Source organism: Trachypithecus francoisi, unplaced genomic scaffold (assembly GCF_009764315.1).
Source record: "Trachypithecus francoisi isolate TF-2019V2 unplaced genomic scaffold, Tfra_2.0 Lachesis_group17, whole genome shotgun sequence".
Classification (NCBI taxonomy): domain Eukaryota; kingdom Metazoa; phylum Chordata; class Mammalia; order Primates; family Cercopithecidae; genus Trachypithecus; species Trachypithecus francoisi.
Genome location: NW_022681462.1, coordinates 15,084,146 through 15,091,751, shown reverse-complemented (window position 1 = coordinate 15,091,751; position 7,606 = coordinate 15,084,146). Strand labels below are relative to the sequence as shown.

The following is a 7,606-nucleotide window of genomic DNA, read 5'->3' as shown; positions in this document are numbered from 1 at the left end:
CACAGAGTAAGGAGCCAACCTCCGCCGCCGCCTCCTCCTGCCGGATCGGAGTAGGCAGCACAGCCAGTCCCTATCGCTGTCACGCAGCCAGCAGCGGGCCCCCGTCCCCCCCGCGCGGCCCCGGCCCTCACACTGTTATTTGCGTGACTGACCAGAGCGGCGCGGGAGGGGAGGGCGGGCCCGGAGAGGCGCGGGCGGAGAGGGGGAGGTCGGCCCGCCCGCTCCTTCCCCTCAGGCGGGCTGCGGAAGCCCTCTCCTCCCCATTGGTCACACGCTCGCGTCCATCACTCCCGCGAGGCGCTCGGATTGGCAGAAGGCGCACTTCTGGAGCGAGGAGGGCCGAGTAACTCCGCGGGTCTCCGACACCTCCTCCTTCCCTCCACCCCACACTTGAATGTCCACCCACCTCTCCCCACCCCCCACTCCACTGCCCCCGCCCCGCTCCCGGCAGTGTCCTTAGAAGACTCATTGGGCCAGGGGTGCAGCCAGCCGCTTAACGAGCCGCGCTGCCATAGGTCGAGGCCCACGCCCGTCGGAACGGCGGGCCTCACCATTGGGTAGCTCCGCTCCGCTCCCGCCCCCTCAGCGCCTCACCCTCCCGTCGCCGCCTCCCAGCCCAGCTCTCCCTCGGCCCCCTTACCCCGCCCGTCCCCGCTGCATCTCCCCTGTCCAGCTGGGCGGGGATTGCTGTACGACTCTGTAAAGTCTGTGAGTCACTGCACAACCCATCAATCCAATTAAATGTCTTGAGCGAGCCGAGCAGGCGGTGCTGCCGCCCGCCGCCGCTCGCCCAGCCGCGGCCGCCCCTGCTCCTGCTTGCAGCGCCCCTCTGATCCATGGCTGTCTGTCTGTACTTGTTACGGTGTAACATCCTCCTCCTCCTCCTTCTCCTCCTCCTCCTCCTCGGGAGCCGCTGCAACTTCCCCTCAGCCAGCCTCCTCCTCTGCTTGGGGACTGCAAAGGCATGGGATAGACCCAGAGCCACTTCCCTCTGTCTCCCCTCCAGCCCTCGCTCAATTTTCCCCCCTTTAAATTAAAGTCTGTTCCTCGCTCCTCGTCGTTTTAGAGATTTATTGGTCGGTCTGTTATTTCCCCTGATTTTGTTTTCCCTCTCTGGGGCAGGGATCGCAGGGGCCGGTGGGTTTATTTTAGGGAAGGGGCGCTCCATCACCCCACCCCTTCGTTTCTCCTCCTCCCTTTTCGGCCGTGACTTGATTTCCCCGCTCCTCTGCGCTCCCAACCCTCGAACTCACCGTCCTGTACTCGAGTGACGCACAGACACCCCCCGCCCACAGCCCAGACGTCCCCTTCCTCGCTGCCACCCCGACCCGTCTCGGAGCTGGACCGGGTGCCGACTTCTTCGCAGAAGGGTGAGTGCTGTGCTGGGTTGGGTGGGGAGGATCTGAAAAAATGTGGTGGCCGGTCCACTGTTGGGGAGGGTAGGGATCAGGTTATGGGCTGCAGGTTCCCAGTCCGGCATGGATTTAAGGTGGCGACTCCCTCCTTTCCTCCCTCCCTCACTCCCGCTTCCCCCGCCCCTCAACTCCTTATTCACCAGCCTTGCTGTATATCTAGGTATTGCCAGACTTCCACCATCGGAGCATTATAACGCTTATAAAACATTTGGTAATGGCATGCTTTCTGTCTTTAGGATGCTTAGTGAGCAGTGATAGCCTCCAATGTGATCTGATAGATTCTGTCACCTGCAAAAAGTGTAAAAGGGACGATGGGTACATTTTCTTCTAATTCAAAGTTAAACTTTTATTCAATAAAGGGGAAGCAAAAAGGTATTTTTAATTTGAATGCGTGGCGATAGAGCAGCGATAGATCAGAGAAAGACAGATTGTCTAGTGGCATTGCTTAGCGTTTTTATTTGAAAATAGTTTTATGGATTCCCTATTGAAAAAATACCAAGTCCATATCAAAGATTATGAAGTCTTTGAACCTGTTGGAGGAAAGCAAGGTAAGATGGAAATCCAGCTTGACACTTCATCTTTAGCTCACCTCTGTTCCAGGGAGGCATTACAGCATAGAGTTTTAAATTTCTCAGTCACTGGACACAATGGAGCATGTTAAGGATTTGAGAGAAATATGAATTATTTCTCTTTTGATATCCATCTTTTGTGTACTTGATTGCTTGTTCAGCAATGTCATACCACAGAATTTTGTAAAATTTCAATTTGGTTTCTTGGTTGTCCATAGTTTGGAACTATAAATACCTGTCCATATATGCTTTATGAGGATGTTGCCGTATGCATCTTTCATATTTTGTTTGAAATAAAAGTAAAAATTATGAGAAATCGTTGTCAGAATTGGCTCCTGAGGTTGCTTTTTTGAATTCAGCTGTTTTAAAATGGTATTACTCTTTTTGAGTCAAGTTCTGGGCTAGTTGTCCACAAGATTCAAATTAGGCCAAACCAAACATGTTTTGAAATATTAAAGTACAGGAAAGGCCTCTTAATAGTTCATTCTCTCCTTCTCTTTCAGAGTAACCAGAATAAGTTGTTACTAAATTTAATTTTAAAGAATAGACTGTTCCTGTACCGAAATCTGCCAAGTTGCTACAGAAAGATTTCTTTTTAAAGAGCAGAAATGTGTTTATGATCAGCCCAAAGTAGTAAAGTTGAAAAGTGACTTAAATGTAAATGCTGTCTTAAAGAAATGCTTGTCATAAGCCCCAAAACCTTCCAGAGTGTTTCAGGAAGAAGACTTACACAAAGCCTTTTTGAATTAATAAATTTTGTCATGTGACCTTTTTTATGCGTGTAAGACTGAATTATTGAAAGACCTCATAGCACAAGGGAGCCATGCTACCAGAGTTTGAATCTTACCACCATCCCTCACTGGCTATGTGACCTCGGGGACGTTTCTAACCTGGCTTTTGTGGGTTTTGTCCTGTAGATGCAAAGAATGACTTCTCAAGGGTTTGTTGTAAGGTTGCATGAGAGTGCATGTCACAGAGCACTCCATGTTAGCTGCTCCATCGTCACCAGCAGTCTTAGAGAGGTTTCTAGTGTAGTGGTTAAGAGTAGGACCTCACGCTGGTTCGTGCCTGTAATCCCAGCACTTTGGGAGGCTGAGGTGGGAGGATGGCTTGAGCTCAAGAATTTGAGACCAACTTGGTCAAGATGGTGAGATCCGGTCTCTACAAAAAAAAAAAAAAAAAAAAAAAAAAAGAGTGGGGCCTCCAAAACCGGATTCCGTAAGTTTAAATCCCAGCTTTTCCTCATTATCTTTGTGACCTTGGCCAGGTTAGCCTCAGATTCCTCATCTGTAAAATGGGAATAATAGCACCTACTTTATAGGGTTATTATGATTGCACAGAATGAGAGTTAATATATGCAAAGATCTTGAGTAGTCTTTGGTGCATCTTTGCAAGTTTAACTCTTATGTGCCTTGCATATCTTGAAATATGAATGACTATGTTTTTTAGACAATTTTTTGTGAAGATAAAAATTATTGTTATCAACAAAATAATCAAAATTTTTATAAATATGCCTGATGTTTTATGGGATTTATACTTTTAATATAGAGTTTGTATGACCCTTTAAGAAATACAGCTACTGGACCAAGCACAGTGGCTCATGCCTGTAATCCCAGCACTTAGGGAGGCTGAGGTGGGAGGATTGTTTGAGCCCAGGACTTTGAGACCAACCTGGGCAACACAGCAAAACCCCATGTCTACAAAAAATGCAAAAATCAGCTGAATGTGCTGGCACATGATTGTAGTCCCAGCTACTGAGCCCTGGAGGTGGAGGCTGCAGAGAGCCATGATTACGCCACTGCATGCACTCCGGCTTGGGTGACGGAGACCTGGTTTCCTTTTCTTTTTCTTTTTTTGAGACAGAGTCTCAGTCTGTCACCCAGACTGGAGTGCAGTGGCGCAATTGTGGCTCACTGCAACCTCTGCCTCCCGGATTCAAGCAATTCTCCTGCCTCAGCCTCCCGGGTAGCTGGGATTACAGCTGTGTGCCACCATACCCAGCTAATTTTTGTATTTTTAGTAGAGACATGGTTTCACCATGTTGGTTGGGCTGGTCTCGAACTCCTGACATCAAGTGATCCACCCGTCTTGGCCTCCCAAAATGCTAGGATTACAGGCATGAGCCACCGTGCTTGGTAAGACCCTTTCAAAAAAAAAGAAAAAAGAAATTTAGCTATTGAATGAATTGAGTTGATCCCCTTTCATTTAAACTTGCATTTAGAATGTATATGCTGCTATTAAAAGTGTAGTACATATCACGCATTTGCTGTTATCTGTGGTTTTCCCTTCTGTTAAACAGAAAACTCTTTGAGGGTAAGAATAGTATTTCATTTATAATTTAATCTCCAGTGCCCGGTACCTTGTATTTAAAGAAGCTTAATTAATGTGTGTGAAATTAATTAAATAATGCCACTCTCATATTTATAGTAGTTGAGTGACATTATAAGTGATATTGTAGAGAATACTATTATTTGTATTATTGAATTGAATTTTCACTTTCTCAATTATTTTTGCAAACAGAGAATAAATGAGAGGAATTACAGTATAATTTACTTTTCATTATAGAACTATTTTTTATTTTCAAGGTTAAACAGAAAATAGTCTGAAAAGTATGCCTGTCATATCCTCCTTTGATACCTGACATGTCCAGTTTTTAATCATAAAATCTTCTGACTCCCACACTTTCTGTCATTAATTTGGATGTTGTTAATGATTAATATGAATTATATGAATTGGATTTGGACTGTCCCAAAAATGATATGATGTTATTCTCTGTTACAGATTAATAATAATACAGATAATGTATTAGCCTAATCGTGTGAAATTTAAAATGGCATCATTTCCTTAGGGACCACGTCCTTATTCTCTTTCCATTCAAGAGTGAAACTTTCTCTTGAGTAGTCTTAATAAATAATTAGCTATTGAAATAGCTGCACTAAATAGTGTGGCAGGAATCATAAAGGAAGTTATGAAATTAGTAAATAAAACACACTAAACTTTACCATACGCTTAATATGGTTACTCACTTGGGGAATCTATTTTTCAAAATAAGCGAAGTTGATGGGGCCTACCACCTGCCTCATTTATAGAATCATTCTATTTTACTTGTCAATAAAATCCAGTCTAATTCCTGAGCCCTCTGAAGTTACAAAAAGCCAGAATTATCTTTCATTAGAGATCCTTGGTAATAAAATCTGAATGCTAATCGACTCAGAATTGTTACAGTTTTCCATCACATTGTTGACACTTTTCAAACACATATATGAAATATCTATTACAATGTGGACAATTTTGTGTATATAAATCTTTGTTTAACCAAATCATCACTTACCTGTTTAGTTGAATGTATTCCATTTTCATGGGCTAAAACAATTAATTTAGAAAACTTGCCCTTTTTTTGTTTTAATACATTTAAAGCAGCTAATCTAAAGTGAAACTCTAAAAAATAATAATTTATAAGCACTTAGAGACTGTACGCAAGTGTTTGGTGTGCAAGATGGAAAGTCTCTTTATTTTTCACTTGACACATTTTAGCATGACATATATTCCATAGATCACACCTTTTTCTTTCTTTCAGCTTTTTTTTAATAAGGACATTTGGGTATTTATTAGTATTTTACAGACATATACAATTTCTGCAGGTTTTTTTTAAAACAATGTTTATTGTGTACAATTATTTGGAAAGAAGAGCAAGGAGGGGTAGAAATAACCTTTGAGGCTTGTGATTTCTATCCTTGTCTTCTAACATTAGGGACATGGATAACTATCTATATACTTTGTCAGTAATCAAAAGGAGAAGAAAATAACACATGCATTATCTTATGGCATAAACTCAGAATTAAGATCCATGAAGTTTTATACTGAGTGATGCTACTGATTGGCATGTGACCTTGAGCATTACACTTAACCTTTACCACTCTCTCCATGAGTGAAGGCAGTTACCCTCTGCTCACTCACAGAGGAAGTTGTAGGGGTCAGTTGTAAGTGCTTTTTAAAAGCATTTGAGAAGGACACAATGCAAGCAAATACAAAGTAAACATTAGCATTTAGAAATGAATATTTGTTCACCATTATTTAAAAATTGTGATCTTTCAGATTTTTTATCTAATGGGCATTTTTCCTTTTCGTTTTATATGTGAAGAGACCTCTTACTAGTATGCTCACAAAAATATATATATGGTACCTTTTAAAGAAGCAATGAACTTTGGTTTAGCTGAATGGAGTTTTAAATGTTAACACTGAGATTTTGGTACGTTCTGGGTTATAACAGATGTTGATGTTTTTGAGAACAAACTTAAGGTATCTGAGAGTTAATACATTTTATTAAGTTAAAGTTTATAAAACTTACACTTGCATTGAAGGAAAACATGTTCAGACTTAGATTCCATTAGCAGTATATTCAAATAGAAAAATTAATCGTATTATTTACTTTTAAATTTCAAAAGGATTACTTGGCTGTAGGACCCCTCTTGTTTTATTATTTATTTTTATTTTTTTGAGAAGAATGGAATCCCTGGAAAGGACCCTTCTTTATACTCTTTTTTTGATTGTTTTTTAACCTTGAATGCAGTCAAATATGCATTATTTCAAAATATAGTGGCTTGGAGGATTTAATTTATTTTGGCTAATTTTGTATTTCGGAAAGCTAGGGAAGGCCCTTGTGGAAAGGCTGCATTTTAAGAAACTGTGTCCCTAACAATGAGTTAGGAATTATTAAAATTTAAAAGTCAATGTATATAATTAGCATTATATACATTCCTTTGAATTCAGTTTTATGTCTCTGTGATTATTAGCAGAATTGTCACAACCTCATGATATTACTCACTTTTTTAAGTGAAAATGAAATTCTAGTGTACTCAGAATAACAACTATTAAAACAAATAAGGCATGTAAAGAAATATTATTTCTTCTAACTGACATTAAGAAGAGTGAATAGTGATCCTCAAATGTGAGGTTTCTAAGCAGAAAGCAACTTTAAAAAACATACTGTCCTTACTGTTCAGTAGCCAACCCACTGAAACTTAGAATGATCAGTTTTCTTTTTGAATTTAATGTTCACATTGATGTTTATAATGTGTTGTGTGTTGGTATGTATAAGTCTTTGGTATTGAATATTTACCTTTAACATACTAAATAAAATGACGAAACTAGTCTACCTTTTGTTTAAATTTCATCTGTTTTTCACACGCTTCTTTTTGTTCTTACATTGTATTTCAGTTTTCTTAATATTTCCACATTTGTCTTTTCTTTTTATGTACCATCTTCCTCATTTTACTCTATCCTGTCCTCCTCCCAAGAATCATAGGAATTCTTTTTCCTTGATCATAGCAGGTTTTTTTCTGTTAGCTCCCTTTGCGTTTGCCTCTGTATAATGTATGGAGTAGGGGTTTTTATTTATTTTAGTCTGCTTTATGAGACTGATGGAACGACCTTCTCTATAGAACATTTGTTTTGCCTTCTTTCAGAAGATGAGCTCTCTAATCATCTTATCTACACAAACTTAAGGGACCACGTCATAAACCTAAGACCAAGTTTGAGCTTGTGTGAGGTGGTAACAAGGGAAAACTGTAACATGTTTATTATTTGCTGATTTTCTATTAATCTATTTTATGTGGAGAAGCC

General features: G+C 40.8%; 1 protein-coding gene across 3 annotated transcripts in view; it reads left to right on the top strand.

Annotated features, from left to right (window-relative positions):
* Positions 1-558: 558 nt before the first annotated feature.
* The window catches only part of SERTAD2 (SERTA domain containing 2), a 123,030-nt gene continuing 115,982 nt past the window's right edge, over positions 559-7,606 (top strand). Inside the window, exons 1-2 of one of the 3 annotated variants that reach the window (XR_004443983.1) lie at positions 559-1,370; positions 2,488-3,669. The gene's annotated coding sequence lies outside the window, so the exon portion shown is untranslated. Of the gene's footprint in view, positions 1,371-2,487; positions 3,670-7,606 lie in introns of those variants that run through there. The other 2 variants (XM_033239235.1, XR_004443982.1) reach the window with 2 other exon arrangements.